Consider the following 21,286-nt stretch of genomic DNA (forward strand, 5'->3'; position numbering starts at 1 on the left):
CAGGACAGAGATATTTGTTGATCTGTCATATTTCCTTGGTATCCTTTCTTTAAATCTTTCAGAATATCTTCTCTATATTCATGTCATCTGCAAGATGTGAAGATATCAAACACTCTTGATGCTTGTCTGTGTTTCCTACAAAAAGCAGAAACCTGAGAAATATAAGAAGTACTTTGCATGCAGAATAGACAAGATCCTTACAGTTCAGGGTCTGAGATTCCATCTTGACATTCATTTGATCGCTAAATATTGAAGACTTGTTGCAGGTGGAGCTGTGACCATATATTGGTAGGAAAAGTACAGATTGCTTATGAGATGATTTTGACACACTGGTTGACCATATGGGGAAAACAAAACTAAAAAAAACCAAAATTGAAATCCTACCATACAGTGTCTTATAGTGTAGTAAAAGTGGACTGCAGATGGAATAATGATCCAAATAAGAAAAATAAGACCAAAGAACAAATTTAAAAACATTCACAGCACTTTTAAGACCCTAGAAGAGTAAGCCATAAAATGGTGGCTTTGACTTCATCAAATTAAGGATTTCTGTTAAACGGAGGATGCCATCGGCAGTTAATAGATGGGTGAGAAAATAAAGCAGTGTATCAAAGACTGAGACAGGATTAACATGTAAGGTGCTCTCGTAATTCAAGCAGAACAATATGCGGAAACTAGTAGCAAAACAGGCAAAAAACATGGATAGGCGGTTAACAGGAGAGAAAAGCTAAATGCAGGGCAAGAATTTTAAGAGCTACTTAACTTCATTAATAATCAGAGAAGCATAAAGTTAACAGTAAAAGAGCACATTATGTTAATCAGATTGATGAAAATTACAAAGTGGGATAATACCAAATTTCAGCAAAAATACAGGAAAATGGCTATTAAACAGTTATTAAATTAAGTATGAGACTACATCATGTCCCCACAACCTTCATTCCTGAGTATATATTCACACAGGTCAGTAAGGGGACACAAACAAGGAAGTTCGTCACAACATTATAGTAGCAGAGAGTTAGAGCAAGTCCAGGTATTCATCTCTAGAGAAATAGGTAAGTAAAATGTTATGATTATGAAATAAACTATTTAATAGCAGTCAGAAGCAATGAACTAGAAATATGTCCAGAAACACGGGTGAACCTCATACTGGTAATGACTGAAATAACTGCGAGAATGAAATCTATAGCACAATATAGTTAATAGAAATTAAATATAAACAGATTCATAAAATAACGCTATGTCTCTTTTTAAGTAAAGCTGCATTCTTAACCTTTTATGTAGTTTTTAAAAGTAAACATACGCATAAAATATGTATGTATGTTACATATAACATAAAATTCACCATCACAACCATTTTAAAGTATAAAGTTTAGTAGTATTTTCCATTTGTTGTATATTAAATCAGTCTCCATATATCTTTTCATTTTGCAAAACTGAAACTCTCCACCTTTAAACAACTTCCTATTTCTCCTTTCCCTTTGCCTCTGGGAACCACCATTACTTTCTGTCTCTGAATTTGACTACTCTAGGTACCTCATATAAATGGAATCATGCAGTACTTGTCTTTTTGTCCTTGCTTGTTTCACTTAGCATAATGTTCTCAAGGTTCATCCATCTTGTAGCATGTGTCAGAATTTCCTTGCTTTTAAAAGTTGAGTGAGATTCCATTGTATGTATATACCGTTGTACTATTCTGAAATACATATTTGGTCTTCTTCCACTGTCCTGGCAAACAACTCCTAAAATTTTTGGAATCTTCAAAGTTGTGAAAAGTAAAAAGTTCCTCTTCAAAGTTTTCTTTTTATTAAGGAATAAATCCTAAGTGTTAGAACTAATAGTTTCTCTTAAAGACTAGCTTTTTGCAATAACTCTTCGTTAAACCTTATATAGTCATTAGGTATAAAAGGATAAGCGTATTATATATATATGTGTGTGTATATATATATAAAAACACATATATATCTTTATACTTTAACTACAATATTAGTTTTGGCTTGCTCAGGCATGTCCCAGCTCACAGCTTATGTCCCTTCCTTATTTGGAAATGTTATTGCTTCTATAAGCCTTTACATAAACAACTTCCTCTTTTCCTTTGTTCCGCATTGTCTTTACCTATTTAGGAAAGTTTTAGATTGTTAGTCAGTCAGGCTAAGCTTAGACTGTGAAGTCCAACTCCAGCCAATGGAGATAGGACACAGTAATAGAGACTTTGCATGTAAGGGATAAATATTCCTGTGTCTCTTTGTTCAGTGTGCTCTCGTGGCAGGATTGCTGATGGGCAGCACCCTTTCTGCAGAAAGTACTGAGAAAACTTTTTGTCTGAATGCCGATTCTTCTTTGTGGCACTGAAGAGTAAGCATTTATTTCCAACAGTTTGGGGGCTCATCCAGGGTCACCCATTCTCCTCTGGGGCAGGGTCTCTGATCTTTCCCCCAGGGGAGGTGCCCCAGTGCCTTGCTGAGGTGACCTCAGGGGTTGGGAATCAGAACTCACCTGTTGTAATGAATAAACCTAGACTCTCAGCAACCCAGGAAAGGATGGACAGGCTTGCACTGCTGTGGCAACCAGGTAAACTCTGTGCACAGAACAAGGTAAGAAACGTCACAAGGGCATGACAAAGTACTTTCTTGGTGGTCCAGATATTCTGGAAGTTGAAAGTGTGTGTGAATTGTCACAAACCATGTGGTGTTGCTTGTGTGGATGGTGGCAAGTCCTGCTGGATGGAGTGGGTGGGTCCTACCTGTGGTTCCATGGCTGCCTCATAAGTTTAGGACGGATACCGCCGTGGGGTTTCTATTGGCATGCCAATGCTAAGAGGAGCCTAAATTCCCATGAGGGAAGCAGTCAGGTAGGACAGAGTGAGTGAAGAGTGTAAGAAACCTCCGGGGGTGGGGGAAGAGGAGTTAAGATTCTTCCCAGGGAAAATGAAACCTCTAGTGTGTGAGGTTAAGAATTTAAGCAAGCCAGGGAAAAACAGGATAGACAAGAAGTCTCCAGAATTAAGAAGTTGAGTCTACCCAGTATTCAATATGGGAAATGTTTCTAGTAAATCGGGAGTGAAGAAAGATGCAAGTGATCAGATTCCCCCTGGTAGTTCTTGAGGGCTTACGTTAAAGATTGGAAAGATAATGAAATAACTAAATTCAAAAAGAAGCAGTAGATGGTTAAGTGTTGTTGCTTCATTTGGACTAAAGAGCCAATCCTCAAGCCAGCAGTTTTTTGGCCAAAATTTGGGTCAGATGAAGATTGGATCTGTCAACTTTTAATAATGTATGTTAATGACAAGAGTCCTGTATCACAAGAAGAAATTGATTATGCTCTATGCTGGTGGCAAGGACCTGTTTTTTACCCTCTGAAAACAGCTGAAGGGGGACGGGAGAGCAAGAAAGAGTAAGAGATTGCTTCATCCGATAAGAAATGGGACCCTCTGGACTACCTTCCCCTGTTTCTTAATAACCCACCACCACCCCGGGCAGCTGCTGCTGCCCTGGACTCCCTTCCGCACCTGATCCCAGACCCGACTGCCACTCCAGGCCCTTCCGTGTTATTTCTCCCCTACCATATAACCCAGATTCTTGGGAATTCCAGGAATCTGGGCATTCTAAATATACTTCTTTAAAGAAAGGACTTCAGTGGGAGATAGAGCAATGTAAAAAGGATATTCAGAATCTTCACTTTCCTCCCCCACTAAGGAGTCAACTTCAGCGTTCTTTCCTTTGAGGGAAGCTCCTCAGTGAGGGGGACATTGACTTTGTAAATGCTCAATGTCCATCCTGGGTATCTTCTTTTCAGGGGAAGAAGGAAATATAATCCACAGAGCTGCTATGGCAATTTGGGAATGTGAACATCCTCCAGGTCAAAATATTCTGGCAGCAGATTACAAATTCCCCACTCAGGATGCACAGTGGGATAACAATAATGCCACCCACTGAGATAACATGAAAGATTTAAGGGAAATAATAATTAGGGGGATTCGGGAATCAGCACCCAAAATCTTTCCAAGGCATTTAACATACAACAAGAAAGGATGAAGGACCTATGAGATTCTTAGATAGACTAAAAGAACAAATGAGAAAATATACAGATTTAGACCCAGAAAGCCCCCTTGGGCAAGGAATGTTAAAACTGCACTCGGTTACTAAGAGTTGGCCAGACATTGCTAAGAAGTTACAAAAATTAGAGAATGGGAAGAATAAGTCAATAGAGGAACTGTTAGGAGAAGCTCAGAAGGTATATGTGAGGAGAGATGAAGAAAGGCAAAGGCAGAAAGCGAAAATCTTTTGACAGAATTCACCAGGACAGATGATGTAGGGGGCTAAGTCTAGACCCGTGCCTATAAGATTTTCTAGAGGAGGCAAGAGGAGAAAGTTTGGTAATTCAGGAATGCAGAGAGAAAGAAGGCAAAGTCAGTATTTTAGAGGAGAAGGTAAAAGTAAGTGCCAAAGGGGCTGTGGATGTGAAAATAAAGAGGAGAAGAAAAAGTGCCCTGGGCTTGGAAGAGAGGGGGGAGGGGGCAAGACAGATGTTACAGATGTGGGAGACCAGGTCATTTTAAGAGGGAATGTCCTGAATTGGAAAAAGCAGAGGAAGTTCTCCCACTTGTGACTACTTATTGCTCTGCTGTTGAGTTGTAAGAATTCTTCATAAGTTTTAGACATTAACCCCTTATCAGATATGTGGTTTTCAAACGTTTTTTCCCGGTTCCTAAGTTGCCTTTTCACTTTGTTGACTGTTTCCTTTGCTGTGCAGAAGGTTTTCAGTTTGATATAGTTCCATTTATTTATTTTTGCTTTTGTAGTCTGAGCTTTTGGTGTGATATTCAAAAAATCATCGTCAAGGCCAATGTCAAAGAGATTTTCCCCTATTTTTTTCTTGTAGTTTTATGATTTCAAGTCCTACATTTAGGCCTTTTATCCATTTTGAGTTCATTTTTGTGTATGATATAAGGTAAGGGTTCAGTTTCATTCTTTTTCATGTGGAAATACAGTTTTCCCAGACCCATTTATTAAAGAGACTATCCTTTTTCCATTGTGCCCCTTTGATGTTCTTGTCAAAAACTAGTTGACCGTATATGTCTGGATCAATTTCTGATCTCTCTATTCTGTTTCATTGCTCTATGATTCTGGTTTTATGCCACTACCATACTCTTTTTGATTACTATAGCATTGTAATGTAATTTAAAATCAGGAAGTATGAAGGCTCCAAATTCATCTTTTCTTTTTTCTTTCTCAATACTGCTTTGACTATTTGAAGGATTTTTTTGTGGTTCCATATGAATTTTAGGATTGTTTTTTCTATTTCTGTGAAGAATGCCATTGGAATTTTGATAGAGGTTGCATTAAATCTGTATATCACTTTTGGTGGTGTGGACATTTCAACAATATTAATTCTTCTGATCCACGAACATGGTATATCTTTGCATTTAATTATGTCTTCTTCAATTTCTTGCATTTAATGTTTTATAGTTTTCGGTATACAAATCTTTCACCTCATTGGTTAAGTTTATTCCTAATTTTTTATGCCATTGTAAGTTGGATTGTTTTATTGATTTTTTAATTTTCACCTAGATTGTTATTTGTGTGTAGAAATGCTACTGGTTTTTGTATGTAGATCTTCTATCCTGCAACTTTACTGAATTCATTTTAGTTCTTTTTTTGGTGGAATTCTTGGGATTTTCTACAAACAAGATTATGTCATCTGTAAATAGAGATAATTTTACTTCTTCCTTTTTTATTTGGATGCCTTTTATTTTTTTTTTTTTTTCTTGTCTGATTACTCTTGTTAGTACCTCCAATACAATGATGAATATGAAGTGGTAGAAGTGGGTGTATTTGCCTTACTACTGGATCTTAATGGAAAAACGTTTAGTTGTTCCCCATTGCTTATTATATTAGCTGTGAGTTTTTCATAAATGGCCTTTATTATGTTGAGGAACTTTTCTTTTATATCCAAGCTGTTAAGAGTTTTTTTTTTCAAGAAAAGATGCTGGACTTTGTCAAATGCTTTTTCTGTGTCAATTTAGGTGTGGTTTTTATCCTTCATTCTGTTAATGTGACATATCACAGTGATTTATTTGTATATGCCAAACCAGCCTTGCATGCCAGGGATAAATCCTACTTGGTCACATTGCATAATCTTTTGAATGTATTGTTGAATTCAGTCTGCAATACTTTATTGAGAATTGAATTACTATTCATCAGCAATATTGGCCTGTACTTTTTCTTTTCTTGTGATATCTTTGTCAAGCTTAGTATCAAGGTGATGCTGGCCTCATAAAGTGTGTTTAGAAGTATTCCCTCTAGCTTTATTTATTTTATTTTTTTGGAAGAATTTAAGAAGTATTGGTAATAATTGTTCTTTGAATGTTAGGCAGAATTCAACTGTCAAGCCATCTGGTCCTGGGGTTTTCTTCGTTGGAAGGTTTTTAATTACTTCTTCAATCTCTTTATTTGTTATTGTTCTGTTCAACCTTTTTATTTCTTCCTGATTCAATATTGAATCTAGGAATTTATCCATTTTCTCTCTGTCATCCAATTTGTTGGCATATAATTGTTCATAATAGTCCCTTATGATCTTTTTTATTTCTGAGACATTTGTTACAATGTCGCCACTTTCATTTCTGATTTTATTTATTTGAGTCTTCGCTCCTTATTTTCTTAGTCTATCTAGGGGTTTGTTGATTTTGCCTGTTTTATTCAAAGAAGCAATTCTCAGTTCTATTGACTTTTTTCCTTATGTGGCTTTTCTATTCTTTATTTTATTTATTTTTGTTCTAATCTTTATTATTTCCTTCCTTGTGCAATGGGTGGTGGTGGTCGTCTTCCTCTTCTTCTTCTTCTTCTTCTTCTTCTTCTTCTTCTTCTTCTTCTTCTTCTTCTTCTTCTTCTTCTTCTTCTTCTTTCTTCTTCTTCTTCTTCTTCTTCTTCTCCTTCTCCTTCTCTTCCTTCTTCTTCTTCCTTCTTCTTCTTCCTTCTTCTTCTTCTTCCTTCTTCTCCTTCCTTCTTCTTCTTCCTTCTTCTTCTCCTCCTTCTCCTCCTCCCCCTCCCCTTCCCCTCCCCCTCCCCCTCCTCCTCCTGCTTCTCTTCCCCTTCTTCTCTTTTGAAACAGAGCCTCACTCTGTCACTCAGGCTAGACTGCAGTGGATCGATCATAGCTTACTGCAGACTCAAACTCCTAGGCTCAAACAGTCTTTCAGCTTTGGCCTCCCAAAGTTCTGGAATTATGGGCATAAGCCACAACACTGGTTTTGTCCTTTTTCTACTTCCTTGAGTTATATAATGTTACACTATTAATTTGGGATCTTTCCCTCTCTCTCTCTTTTTTTTTTTTTGAGACGGAATCTCGCTCTGTCTCCCAGGCTGGAGTGCAGTGGTGCAATCTCGGCTCACTGCAAGCTCCACCTCCTGGGTTCACGCCATTCTCCTGCCTCAGCCTTCCAAGTAGCTGGGACTACAGGCGCCTGTCACCATGCCCAGCTAATTTGTTGTATTTTTAGTCGAGACAGGGTTTGACCATGTTAGCCAGGATGGTCTCGATCTGACCTTGTGATCCGCCCACCTCAGCCTCCCAAAGTGCTGGGATTACAGGCGTGAGCCACCACGCCTGGCCTTTTCTCTCTTTTTTAACAAAGGCATTTATTGCTATAAAATTTCCTCTTAGAACTACTTTTTCTGCATCTTATACATTTTGATATATTGTGTTTCTATTGTAATTTTTCTCAAGATAATTTTTAAATTTCTGTGATTTTTTTCTTTAACTACTGGTTGTTGTGGGAGCGTGTTGTTTAATTCACACATATCTGTGAATTTTGCAAAATTCCTCATGTTATTGTGTTCTAATTTCACACTGTTGTGGTTGGAAACAATACTAGATATGATTTCAATTTTCCTGAATTTGATAAGACTTGTTTCATGGCTGAACATATGGTCTATCCTAGAAAATGTTCCCTGTGTGTTAGAGAAGAATGCTGCTGTTATATGCAAAGTTCGATATATGCCCTTTAGTTCCATTTGGTCTAAAGTTTAATTCCAGTTTAGTATTTCTTTATTAATTTTCTGTCTGGTTGATCTATCACATTGTTGAAAATGAGGTGTTGAAGTCTCCTACTATAATTATATTGCTATCTATTTCTTCTTTTATGTTCATTAATATTTGCCTTTTATATTTAGATACTATAATGTTTGTAAATATGTATTTACAAGTGTTATGTCCTCTTGATAAATTACCCCCTTTATTATTAAATGATCCTCTTCTTTGTCTCTTGTAACCATTTTTAACTTGGAGTCTATTTTATCTCATATAAATATTGCCACCTCTGCTCTCTTTTGGTTATTATTTGCATGGAATATCTTCTTCCATCCCTTCACCTTCAGCTTATGTATGCCCTTAAAGCTAAAATGGATTTTTTGTAAGCAGGTCCAAAATCTTTATGCAAAATCTTTACTCAAGATATATAACAAATATACAGGTATACCAAATGTAGTGTGTATAGCTAAAAGTGAGATATTGGGAAAGTGGGTAATTAGAGTAGGGCTAGAGATGAAGGGAAAAACTAAAATAATGCAGACCAATTTAAAAATGTATCATTAATTAGATATATGATCATCTCACTTCTCTGCACTTAAGAACTAACAGGAAAAGAAACTGTGAGTCATGGAGAGATAGAGAGAGGACTTACCGGAGAGGTGAGTATGGTGACTAAGAAGATGAATAAAAGTGACGAATGCTTGGAACAGCTGATTTGGGTCAAGTACAAGCATTACCAGGGAGCCCTGAGAGCTAGTATGAATTAATTGTGGCCCCAATCTGCATAGTTGTGGACTTTCCTGGAGAAGCACTGGGCTGCCTGGTATGGGAATGAGGATGGAAAATGCTTGGGGATATCCAGAATGGGGAGGTCAACTGAGTCTGGGAGCTGGACCTGTTGAGATACAGATAAGAGAGTGAAGAATTGATCAGGGAGTGTGGAGAGAACCTGTGATGGTGTCTGGTCCTTATTGGGCAAAAGTCTGCCCCAGCATGAAGAATGGCAAAGTAGCGCATCCTAAGAGCTTTGGTCCAAATAACCTCCCAAGGTAGGCGGGTAGAAATGAAGTCTAGTATAAAATACACTGAAGCTGGGTCAACAAAGTGAATTTGAAATACTCACCAAATCAAGAAAAGTGGGGTCTGAGAATTCTGAAAGCAAGGTCACCAAAACTGTTAGTCTAGAAACACAAAGATTCTGGTCAAGCACAGTAGATCTTGGTGGGATTTCAATAGGAATTGATCAGGCCCAGAACTGCGGTGACTCACAAGTGGGTAACAACTCACTAGTGTTTTTGTTTAACTAAACACCAGAGGTAGGTGTGTGCTGGGGGATGAGGAGATGGTGAAGGGAGAAAGGAAAATTCTAGGAGGCTAAGGATACTCATGGGAGATTCTTTTTTGCAAGGGGAAGGCAGGCTGATGTAATTAAATAGGTTGTTCTCTTTCTAGATTTTCATATACTGAAAGGGAAGTGATAGAGCTAAACAACCTGATTAGCTGAGGAATATGTCAACTCCTGGATCTAGAGCTATACTATAAATTATCTAGTGCTTGAACACACAAATTCAAAATGAGTTCTGGTCAATGGACAAATAAACTCTTTCTTGTGATTTTAGAATAATGCATGTCCTCAAAGCATCACTCTATTTATCTTTCCTTGCAGATTTTTTAAATGTTGTAGTAAAAGTAGAGACATCAAGGTAGGGTGAACCTCTAGACTATCTGAAGATTTCTGCTTCTGTCGATAGCAAAAATATTATTCAGTCATATGGTTTGGATGTGTGTCCCCACCTAAATCTCATGTTGAATTATCACCCCCAGTATTGGAGGTGGGGTCTGGCGGGAGGTGATTTGATCATGGGAGCAGATTTCCCCCTTTAGTGCTGTTCTCATGGTAGGGTTATCATGAGATCCGGTTGTTCAAAAGAGTGTGTGGCACCTCCCTTACTCTCTTCCTCCTACTCTTGCCATGTGAAGTGCTCACTCCCCAGAAGCCAACATCATGCTTCCTGTACAGCCTGTGGAACCATGAGCCAATTAACCTATTTTCTTTATACATTACCCGGTCCCAGGTATTTTTTATAGCAATATGAGACCAAACTAATACACTCAGTTTACTGGAGACTGCAGAAGTCCTCTGTCTGCCTGTTTATCCATCCATTGATCTATTCATCCATCCATCCATCCATCCATCCATCCATTTAACCAGCACTTTCTATATACATGGTGCTGTTTTTAGCAGTTTATAAATATGAACTCATTGAAGCTTTCTCATAACTACATGAGGTATGTATTGTCATTATCCACATTTTATAGATGGGAAGCTGAAACAGAGAGAGATTAAGGGCCTTTTCCAAAACACACAGCCAGTAAGCAGTGAGTCAGGACCCGAACCCAGGCAGTGAAGCAGCAGTGTTCATGCTCTTAACCACCACACCATTGGCCATCCTTGGTGACTTTGAAATCCATCTAGGAAGTTATTCAACTGCTAGCATCATTGTTCTTCCTAGTAGCTCCTGAGGGCCTTGGGACACTGTGCTTGCCTATAGGCAAGGGTAGGAGAGGCCCTTTTGTGGATTGCAGTTACTCTGTCTTTAGTTCCCACTTTTTCTCTTTTCATCTCCTTCTCTTCCCATCTGCTCCTCTTGTGTGAACAGATGTGAGTTTCCTCCTTGACTTTCCAGGCCATGAGTTGGAACACGTTGTTCTTAGGTGATCATTTTAGAGATGAAAGTGTACTGTACAAGGGTGATGAAGCCAAGCTATGAGTTCTTCATCACTCTCTTACCTGCTCATCAGCAGCTCCATCTCCCTGTCTGCAGCCTCAGCTGAAACCTCCGCACTTGTATACCCCTAAACATCTGCCATCCTCACTCCTGCAGCAGGCAGCCCAGCGCTTCTTTGGAAAAGTCCACAACTGTGTAGGCTGGGGTCACAAATAAAAGACTTGCTTTTCTGAAATCTGAATGGTCATCTTTAAAAAATGTCTGTATCTCTCATCCTCAAGTATATCTGTATATAGTCAGGGCAGACTTCATCTGACCAATTTAAGAATTTTTATCCTTGACTGAAACCAACTAGTAACCCAAATGTGTGTGTGTGCATGTATGTGTGTTTGTGTGGTGTGTGTTTGTGTGTGTGTGTGTATTTTCCTATCTTTTAATGTAACTATGACTTTATTCCTGTGTTAAATGGTTTCTACTGAATGTGAAGTTGAAACAAACGGCTTTTAAACTTGTCGAGCTCCAGAAGAGTCACTAGTGCGTTAACTGAAAATACAAATGAACAGGCCTGCACCATGGGGACCACAGAGGTCATCTGACCAAAGATGAAACTGATTTCCTATTTTTATGCATGCTAATAAATCAGCGGGCAGAAAACATGCCCCCAGAGCAGATTGGCCCTATCCGTTTTTTCAGGTGGCGTTTAGGCATTTGCAAAATAGCTCCTTTAGCATCTTCATCAAAAATCTCCAATGATAAAAATAATAGAAACTGGCCAGGCACAGTGGCTCACGCCTGTAATCTCAGCACTTTGGGAGGCTGAAGCAGGTGGATCACGAGGTCAGGAGATCGAGACCATCCTGGCTAACATGGTGAAACCCCATCTCTACTAAAAATACAAAAAATTAGCCGGGCGTGGTGACAGGCACCTGTAGTCCCAGCTACTCATGAGGCTGAGGCAGGAGAATGGCGTGAACCCAGGAGGTGGAGCTGAGATCATGCCACTGCACTCCAGCCTGGGCGACAGAGCAAGACTCCGTCTCAAAAATAAATAAAGAAAATAATAATAAAAATAATAGCAACCCCCCCAGCTTAGTTATCTGCCTTTCTCATCCTCTCTTCTGGATAAAAAAAGCATTTAAAAACTACAAGATTTGTGAAAGTTCAGAAGACGTTAGAACGTGTGTTTTTTGTAGTAATAGCAAAAAACACAATTACTTTTGCACCAACCAAGTAGATAGAAAGTTTCAGCTGTTGAATCCAGTATTCTTGATGGTTATCAGTTGCTCTGTGTTCCTGCCTTTTGCAAGTTTTGCTGGGCAAGTGTAATTCTTTCTTAAAGGAAACATTCTCCCAGATGTCACCGCAGCCTCAAAACAGAGGCAGATAAACTTAATCAAGAACTATTTAATAATGACTCTGTGTTCCAGCACGTCTCAACTGTGACACAGCTCCTCAAACCATTTATAATTTTGGGATGGTTACAAGTCTATTTCACATCAAACAATTAGAATAATTTAACCAGGATTATAACCAAATGCTCAGTGATGTGATTCAGACTCAGTGCAGTGTGAGTTCCAGAAGGATGAGAAGGGTCAGAGAAGACTGAAATAGTTTGGGAGGAATTTGTAGGTAAGTGAAACTGATGCTGGGTCTTGAGGATGGAGATGGTTTGAAAGGCAGAGCGGAACATTTCCTCTGAGCCACGTTTAGGATTCTCTAAAAGAGAAGGAGCACTTTGGTGGTTTGGAGACAATCAAAAGACCAAGACGAGCCTGCTTGGAACAGAGGATTTAGGAGGGGAAGTAGCAGTATGTTAACCAAAATGGTGATACTTTGTTTTCTAAACCAGAAATCTAGGAATGTGTTGGAATGCGTACAATTGAATGAATAGACTATAGGGGGAATATTTGAAATTGAGATTGTCAAAGAAAATCTGAGATGTGTGTTTCTGTCACTACAGAGGACCTGAGTCAATCCAACATGGTGGCCAAGCTAGAGAGAATCCTTATAGGAGTGCCAGGTATGACTCTTAGAGGATCGTCCATCATTATGAGAACAGTATTTTACAAAGATTTTGAGTCAGGGTGCTTTTACCAAGGTTGCAAATATTCTCTGAAGATGTGGATTGCCGGGCGCGGTGGCTCATGCCTGTAATGCCAGCACTTTGAAAACCTGAGGCAGGTAGATTACTTCAGCTCAGGAGTTCAAGACCAGCCTAGCCAACATGGAGAAACCCTGTCTCTATTAAAAATACAAAACGTAGCCGGGTGTGGTGGCGTGTACCTGTAGTCCCAGCCACACGGGAGGCTGAAGCATGAGAATCTCTTGAACCTGGGAGGCAGAAGTTGTAGTGAACCAAGATCATGCCACTGCACTCCAGCCTGGGTGACAGAGGTTGCAGTGAGCTGAGATCACACCAGTGTACTCCAGCCTGGGTGACAGAGTGAGACTGCCTCAAAAAATAAAAAAAAAAATTAAAAAGAAGATGTTAATTGGTCTCTCACTAGAGGAGCTTGGTAAATATTTCTCTTCTAGGTCTGTAGGTTTGTTCAAGCACAGGGATCTTGTCAGTTCTGTTAACCATTGTATCCCCAACACCTAACAGTACTGGGCACAAAATAGACTTAATGCTGAAAAGCCTGGGAAAGGTATTGAGGATAGACAAGGAGGAAGATCCACTGCAGGTAATACAGGCATGTAATAAGTTAAAAACAGGGTGTTCTTATCCACCAAGAAAACTTGATTTGCTTAATGATTTTGACTTTAGTGAGTGGCTAAATAGTAGAGAATAAATGGAGAGAAACTTAATGTATTCTAGAGCATATTTGAATTGCTTTGAATCACGGAGCCAAATAAGACAATTGGAGATTGAAAGCTGCAGGTCAGAGAGGCAGAGCCGTCTCTGTTTTCCTGTGCTTTTGCAGGAAGTGGCATTTTATAGAAAAGTCAGAGAGGAACTGAAGGGAAACAGAGAGCTCTGAGCTGGTGAATTCACAGCAGCCTGGAGAAGCATTCCAGCTGCCTCTGAAGCTGGCTCTTCACACCCAAGGGCTGCCCCTTGGGACCCTGAAGTCACTATCCCTGCTGGTCACGAGGCCGGGGAGGCCTCACTGATGAGGACGGCACCACGGCCCGAGTCTAGAATGGTAAGAGGTTCTCAAGTCTTTGATTAAGACAATTATTGGTTGTTTGAGTTTAAAACCAGTCTTTTCCTTTCTTCTTCTTAATCGAAAAAACGTGTATAGACTTTTTAAAAACTTGTTTGTGCTTTCAGAGCATTCATTTGATTCTCTGAAACTTTCCTTTAGATCTTCTCCAGATCCTTTGGGTAAACTTACTAGTACATTTGACCCATCCCAAGAGCCAGTGGTGTGAATGCATGCTGGGATTTAGAGAGCCCGTCTGAAACTGCACGCTGGCACTATGTGGGTTTTCAAAGGTTCCGCTCCAGTGGCAGAAAGCTCTCGGCCAAATGTATGTGAACCGAACAAAAGTCGGGGGCAGTGAGAATGAAAACTGGCCCCAATCACACTTTGAATATTGCTGTCATATGAGGATTCTAGCAGCCGTGGGAAGTCTGAGATTCACTCTCTGCTGCAGACTCGGGCCGGGCGTCCGTTAAGGACTGCGGGCATTCTGAAAGCTCTCATTCTGAAAGCTTCAGGGGTATTTTTAGATGAGGCTTGTTCCTACAAATGAGGAAGTCTAGCAGATGGCTCTTCCGGCTGGAGTCTTTTTTTCCAGCTTTCCACCAACATAGTATGGAGACCACTCTGGCAAGACCTCTCTCTCTAAGGACAATGGAGGGAAAAGCTATTCTCAAAACACTGGGCAGCAGCTGCAGGGCTGGGGCTCTGAGGACGCTGTGCCACTGGCCTGTACATTTCACCCTGCCCGCCTGGACTGTATGTAATCAACAGTGGGAGGCAGAAAGGAAGTTTGAGGTTAAGCACAAGACGTCTTTTATCACACTACGTGAGTGAAGACATCTGTGGAGACTGCTCTCATTGTAGCTGATAAGAATGTTATTCACCAACCAGAGAGAAAAGATTGGAGTATGAGGTTTTTGTCCGTGGAAGTATTTTGCAGATGGTTTGCACCAGTTTTGTGAAAGACAGATCAAAGTATTATTAATGAGGGAAAAGTGCCTTTAAAAAAACGAAGTAGTCTTGCTATACCGTGTTGAGTACACTCGTTGTCATTTGGCTTCACGTCTGATAGAACAATCCATTAGGGCTCAGAGAAGTCACCTTTGCAATAGTAAGCCTTTTCCAGGGATTCTTAAGAAGTCTATTTTACACACAGTGTAAAGACACAAAAACAACTTGATTGTAAGTCTGTGCTTTGATGGTAAGCTTCCTTTTCGTTTTTAAATTTGATGTGGTTTTGCTCATGCCCTAATTAAAGTGGCAATTCTCAAAAAGTACAGATTGTACAGGTTTCCAGGGCGGATGCTTTTTAATGCAGTTCATAGGAAAGAGTCATCCATTGTAAGGTTTTATTTTATTTTATTTTATGTTATTTTATTTCATTTTTGAGACAGAGTCTCACTCTGTCACCCAGGCTGGAGTGCAGTGGCACCATCTCAGCTCACTGTAACCTCCACCTCCCAGATTCAAGCGATTCTCCTGCCTTAGTCTCCTGAGTAGCTGGGACTACAGACATGCACCACCATGCCCAGCTAATTTTTTGGTTTGTTTTTAGCGGAGATGGGGTTTTACCATGTTGGCCGGGGTGGTCTCGAACTCCTGGCCTCAAGTGATCCACCTGCCTCTGCCTCCCAAAATGCTGGGATTACAGGTGTGAGCCATTGTGTCCAGCTTTAAGATTTTGCTATTAAGCAAAAGGGTCACCTACATGTGTATTACAAGACATATTATATCCCCATTTACAACAGAGCATTCCAAATGCCTACTGATTTCTGATTTTCTTTTTCTTTCTTTCTTTCTTTTTTCTTTTTTTTATAGAGACAGGGTCTCACTATGTTGCTTAGGCTGGTCTCAAACTTCCAGGCTCAAGTGATCCTCCCACCTCAGCCTCCTAACGTGCTGGGATTACAGGCTTGGGCCACCATGCCTGGTCACCTATTCCGTTTTAGTGACCTGGCAGGATACCTGGATTTCTCAAGCTTTTCCAGTAAAGAAGCAGCGGTTAGATCCCAAAAGCCATGAAAATTCCACTTTTGGCTTAGAAACTAAGATTTACCAAAGTCCACTTTGGGAGGCTCCCTTCCTCCCTACCTAACACACATACACACACACACACACACCCTGCGGATAATTTATCCTGTAATTACGGGGATAGACTAATTTTGTCTGCATTCACTTGATGAGAGTTTTGACAGCAGTGACTTCTGCCTCATAGTAACTATAGACAGAAGCGTTAACTCCCAAGTCTTAAAAGAGTACTTAGGTCTATGATGCAGCTGTTTCCAGCCGCAGCGGTGCTCTGTACCAACCCTCCTTAAGACTACCTGTTCCCGCTCAGGGGTCTGATAGAAATCCCACTGTGTTATTTTGTGTATTCCTTGCCTCCCAGAGGCACAACAACAGATCAACAGGAGCAGTCACCCCCTGCCCTCATTCAGGCCCTGTGATTTGCTTTCTCACTAGAAATGTTCATTTTTAGTGTATCAAATATTCCAAGCATGCAATTAAGTTCAGATAATAATTTAACTGACCTGCCGGTGTTCCCTAAGATTTTTCAAATATTAACATTTTGCCATTTGCTTTAGAATTTTTAAAAATAAACTATTACTGCTACTGTGGAAGATCCCTCCCTATCCAATTCCCATTTCAACCTCCCATTGCTACCCAGAGCAATCACTGTCTTGAAGTTGATGAGTACTATTTACATTTTATTACGTGCTCTATAAAATCTGTATATATCCTTACATGTTTTTAATCTGTATACAAATGGCATCACACTTTACTTGAGCCTTTTAAAAGTAAATTACTTTTAATACTCAGCATTTTAAGATATTCTTTCATATTGCTACCCTAAAATCCGTCATTTTTTTTTTTTTTTTTGACGGCTATAAAGCATCCCACTAAAAGACTATACCACAATGTTTTCATTCTTTTGTTGAAGCACAGTTTAACAGTTTACAAGGTTATTTGCTATTTGTAACATTGTGAACATCTTTCTCCACTTATAAGAGTTTCTCTTGCTCTGTACTGCACAGTATGGTAGCCACTAGTTTAAAATGTGGTTAGTCAGAATTGCAATGTATGTAAATATAAAATGCATGCCACATTTTAAAGACTTAGAATGAAAAAAATATATGGAATATCTCATTAATAATTGATATAGGTTATACTGATTAGAGATTAAAATGACAATATTTTGAATACATTATATTAAAATATATTACTAAAATTATTTTTTCCCATTTATTTTATATTTTTTAAATGTGGCTACTAGAAAATTTTAAATTACATATATGGCTTGCATTATAATTCTACTGGGCAAGGCTGGTCAAGACCAACCAGTAACTGATTGCCCACATGCCAGCCATCTGTTTTTGTAAATAAAGCTTTATTAGAAAACATGCCACTAATTTCTATGGTGGCTTTCCAGCTACAACAGCAGAGTTCTGTAGTTGCAACCGAGTCCTTATGGTTCATGAGCCTAAAATATTTACCATCTGGCCCTTTAAGGAAGACGTTGTTGACTCATATTCTAGAGCAGTAATTTTTAGCCTTTTTTAAAAACCGTGACCAACAGTAAGAAACATATTTAATATCATGGCCCAACAAACACACACATCTGAAACAAAAGTTTTACAAAATGAAGTTTCACAAATCCTTTCTATATATTTTCATATTTTCTGTTCTGTTCTATTTTGTTAAAATAAACTGCTGGTCAATAAACTGCTAGTGACCCATTCAAGTGACTTAACCATTCATTCATTCCTAGTTATTTAAGTGACGTTGCTCAAGAATATATATACCCAAAAACGGAGTGATTGGATTATAGGAATGTGTGTATTTAACTTCACAAGATTCATCACTTGTCGTCCTGTGTGGGAGCTTACCAATCTACAGTCTCAGAAACAGTGTGAGAGAGTTCCTAGTTCTCTAGATCTTTAACAAAATCTGATGTTGCCAGTCCGATCTGATGGGTATGAAATGAAATCCTGTTTTATTTATAATCTGATCATTCATAAATTTAATCATCTTTTCATGTGTTGAGTGGCCTTTCATGTTTCATTTGTGAGTTGCCTGTTCATTTCCACTTAAAAATGGGGTCATTTGTCTGTTTCTTAGATTTATAGGCACTCTTTTTCTATTCTGCATACCAATACTTTATTAGTTATGTGGGTTGCAAAGATGTGAGTTGGCTACTCCAAGGTTTGTTTTTTGTGTTTTTTGTTTTTTCACTTTTTAATAGTGCCTTTTATGTTATCAGGCAGAAGTTTTAAGTTTTAAAGTAGTTGGATTTATCTTTTTCTTTATATTGCTGTTTTTAGCCCTTATTTTAAAAGTTATTTCCTACCCCAAGTTCATGAAGTTTTCTGTTATTTTTTCTGATGAATTTAAAATTTAATGGGTGTTTCTTTTCTGTTGAAAATTCATGTTTCTATATGGTATGAGATATGGCTCTACTTTCTTTCTTTCTTTACATGATAAATAGCTGGTGTGAGTACCATGAATTGACTTGTTAATCCTCCAGTCTGTTTCTTGGGCCTCTGTCTTGAAAATGTTGGTCCTAGATTTATCAGAACCAGATCTTTACTGATCTCACTTATACAGCAACTGGTCCTTGATGGTTTTATAGGCAAGTTTTCACAATCTTCCAGAGAACACATAATGCTTATCTTATAAAAATTACGTGAGATAAGGCCCAGTGCGGTGGCTCATGCCTGTAATCCCAGCGCTTTGGGAGGCGTAAGCTGGCGGATCACGATGTCAGGAGATCGAGACCATCCTGGCTAACATGGTGAAACCCCGTCTCTACTGAAAATACAAAAAACTAGCCGGGCAAGGTGGAGGTGCCTGTAATCCCAGCTACTTGGGAGACTGAGGCAAGAGAATGGTGTGAACCCGGGAGGCGGAGCTTGCAGTGAGCCAAGATCGCGCCACTGCACTCCAGCCTGGGCGACAGAGCGAGACTCCATCTCAAAAACAACAACAACAACAACAACAACAAAAAAAAAAACTACATGAGATAATTTAAAAAGTGAAAGTTACTCAATTCATTTTATAATTCTTTTTTTTTTTAGACACAGTTTCACTCTGTCACCCAGGCTGGCGTGCAGTGGCTCCATCTTGGCTCACTGCAACCTCCGCCTCCTGGGGTTCAAGCAATTCTACTGCCTCAGTCTCCTGAGTAGCTGGGATTACAGGCACATGCCACTATGCCTGGCTAAGTTTTTGTGTTATTAGTAGAGATGGGGTTGACCTGTTGACCAGGCTGGTCTTGAACTCCTGACCTCAAATGATCTGCCCGCCTTGGCCTCCCAAAGTGCTGCAATTACAGGAGGAAGCCACCGCACCCAGCCGTCATTTTATAATTCTAATTTAACATTTATATCCAAATTGGACAAGGACAGGACAAGAAAGAAAAATTATGGGCTAGCCTCTATTTGAATGTAAATGTAAAAATCCTAAACTAAATATTAATAAAACTGAATCCAGCAATGTGTAGTAAAATAAGTTCATACAACATGTGCAAGCATGGCTTAATTAAGAAAAGCTGTTAACGTAACTCATCACATTCACAAAGTAAAGGAGAAACATAATACAATTTTTTTCCCATAGATATAGAAAAGGCATTTAATAAACCCTAATAGCCAAAACTGATGTTGAAATACAAAACCTTAGAAAACTTGAAATAGACATAAACATCCTTAGCCTGATAAACAGCGTCTACTGAAACCTATAGTAAACATACACTTAGTATTGAAGTATCCCTTGTACTGCCTGTGTGTGGAGTTCCCTCTGTATCTGACACCTGAGAATTGTTCTTTCTTTTAATCTTGGCTGTTACTTTAAATAAGAGTGTGTGTGTGTGTTTGTGTGTGTGCATATGTATATGAATATATATGCTTGTACATACACATATCTATGTATTTTGTAGTTTTGTCTATTTACATCCATTTCATGAAGTTTGTGGCATGGGAAGCTGTGCCAGCTCCATAGCCATGGTGCTGGAGTTTCTCTCTTAGTGATTTTCTGGGCCTGAAGACCAAGAAACTCCAGAGACCCCTTTGGAGGGAGCAACGTAGTGGGATAGCCACAGAGCTGACTTATCTCCTAGACTGAGGAGTTGTTATGCATGACTTCATATCCTGGCTTGCCTTGGAGAAAACTATTAGTGGTGGATCTGATGTGGATATAAGAATACTGTATGAAACTGTCTTTGATTTTATTTTGCCAGCAGGTTAGATAAAGATCAGCTACTGCCATAGCATTTCCTAAGGAACTGATATTTCCAAGATTCCCACAGTGACACTGAGATACAAAGATGAAGATTAGTCGTAACGTTGGCGTCGTGATGTTGTCATCACTGTCACACTTTATTTGACAGCTTTAACACATTTTTAAAATGCAATTCTAAGGATTGGGAGTAGGGAGAAGGACGTGTTTTCTAAGCGGCGCTTTTTGTGGTAACAAACAAACTGTAAACCCTCCTGTTAATAAACAAGGGATTCCTGTGCCTATGAAAATTAAAACAAGGCCTGGCAATGTTGAACACAAAGAACAGCCAATAAATTCTTGACTGTAAGGTCATGTGCATTAAATAAGCCCGTTCTTGTGTCAAATCAATACTGTATTGTATATTTCCCATAGCAGATATTGAGATATGGATCTGCCGTAGTAGGAACAGGAATGTCATCGGGAAATATCAGTATGTAGGTTTCCAACAGGGAAAGAGCTGGACCTGGTGTGATCTGTCTCCCTTCTTGATGAAAGTGTCAGATCAGAAATGAATATTCATGTGGCCCTTGGAAAGTGGGAAGGAGAAATCAATAAGCTAAACGTCCAACCTAATAATAGAACTGTTTTCTCCAATGCGAGTGTTTTTCTCTTGAAGCTGGTAGTTTCTGTCCTTGATCTGTCGGTGATGCTATTTAGAGATGCAACAAAAGATTTCACAGAAAAGCAAAGGTTGGTTCCATTGTTCTGGAATAAGGGTTATGTCAACTTGGTTCTATCTAAGCATGTCACTGGAAGTCTGGTTCACATTTAAAGTTTTCCTTAATTCCAAGAAACAATCTAGACCCTTTGAAGCTTTAGCAAAAGAGTACTAGGTAAAAAAAGAAATCCCACTTGTAAAGGCCTAGTTTGCAATTCGTTTGTCCTGGCATCTTGCAAAAACAACCCAATCTCTGTATATCTCTATACATTGGTGTGTATGATAATATCTTTATTTTTCTTTGTAGAGATTTTACACAGGATATAATAGGTGACACAAATGTTTTGGCAGATGGGGTCAGAATATGAAGACAATTCCTTCCATGTAACAATTTTGGTGCTTGTTTAAATTTAATAGACTCGCTTCTCCTAACCACACTCAGGAAGTCTCCT

At 39.2% G+C, this 21,286-nt stretch overlaps 1 protein-coding gene across 2 annotated transcripts in view; it reads left to right on the forward strand.

Moving 5' to 3' along the window:
- PRAG1 (PEAK1 related, kinase-activating pseudokinase 1) overlaps positions 1–21,286 on the forward strand; it is a 65,511-nt gene that overhangs the window by 21,257 nt on the left and 22,968 nt on the right. The window lies entirely within an intron of this gene.

This window comes from Piliocolobus tephrosceles, chromosome 7 (assembly GCF_002776525.5).
Source record: "Piliocolobus tephrosceles isolate RC106 chromosome 7, ASM277652v3, whole genome shotgun sequence".
Taxonomy (NCBI): Eukaryota; Metazoa; Chordata; class Mammalia; order Primates; family Cercopithecidae; genus Piliocolobus; species Piliocolobus tephrosceles.